Genomic DNA, 1,329 nt, shown 5'->3' on the forward strand with positions numbered 1-1,329 from the left:
CAGCCTTAAAAAAGATGGAGACTTTACCTCTTTTACATTTACATGGATGGAGCTGGAATATATCCTATTTAGTAAAGTATCTCAAGAATGGAAGAAAAATATCCCATGTACTCAGTACTATTTTGAAACCAATTTACAATCACTCACACTTTCATATGAAGAATAGATCACAACTATGGCCCAAAATGAAGGAGGGGGGATGGAAGGGGGGGAAAGATCAGATTGAGGGAGGGTGTGGGATAACACCTATGATGCATAATGCAAGGGTACATGTAGGATCTATTAGTATAGAGTATAAATGTCTTAACACTATAACTAAGTAAACGAGATGAGGTATATATTAACCAGTATGATGTAAGTTACGTTCCTAATTCTATATGAAATCAGCACATTGTGCCCCATAAATGCATTAATGTATACATGATCTATGTGTTTATGATTTAACAAAAAATAAATAAATAAACTGTGGTATATGTACACCGTGGAATACTATTCAGCCATAAAAAGATGGAGATTTTACAACTTTTGTATTAACCTGGACAGAGTTGGAGAACATTCTACTTAATGAAATATCACAAGAATGGAAAAAAAAATGAATCAGGAAACATGCTTAAGTAAGAGGACTTGAAACCAAGAATTCCATGTCCAGAAAAACTCTATTTAAATGCAAAGATAAAATGAAGATATTCTTAGTTATGAAAATCTTCAGCATCTCTTCAAAACACGCATAAGAAATATTTTAGCAAAAGTGATATTCAAGAAGCCAAAGAAAGATACTGAAAGTTAGCATTAACCCATTAATTTAAACTCAAAATTTAAAAAAATTTTAAACCCCATTGCCATAAATGTGGGATTATCAAAAGAATGGAGAAAATACATACATATTTTTAAATCCAATTTTTATTTCCTATTCCTTTGATTTCTCCATTTTTATTTCCTTATTCCTTTGATTTTTAAAATAATTATGATTATGCATGCACATGTGTTTTCAGATTAAAATTCTACATGATATAAATATTGGGAGACCAGAGATAGGAAACTGAGAGGACATCAGATGGAAGTCAGCACATGCTAAAGAAATTTCTTTATTCCAAAAAAGACATAGGTATTAATATGCAAGAAAGTTATACAGATGGATCATGATATGGCAAAGGATAAACATAAGAGTCACAAAAATGGGCTATTTACATTTTCTATGAAAAAATAAAAAGAACAAACAATAGAAAGTATAGAAAAGGGGAAAAGGAAAAGACTATTACAAAAATAAAGTATAAAATAATGATAATATAAGCAAAATAAATATGAATGGAAAAAATATCTTTGTTTTTT

This window comes from Otolemur garnettii, unplaced genomic scaffold, assembly GCF_000181295.1.
Source record: "Otolemur garnettii isolate 467f Iridium unplaced genomic scaffold, OtoGar3 scaffold00217, whole genome shotgun sequence".
Taxonomy (NCBI): Eukaryota; Metazoa; Chordata; class Mammalia; order Primates; family Galagidae; genus Otolemur; species Otolemur garnettii.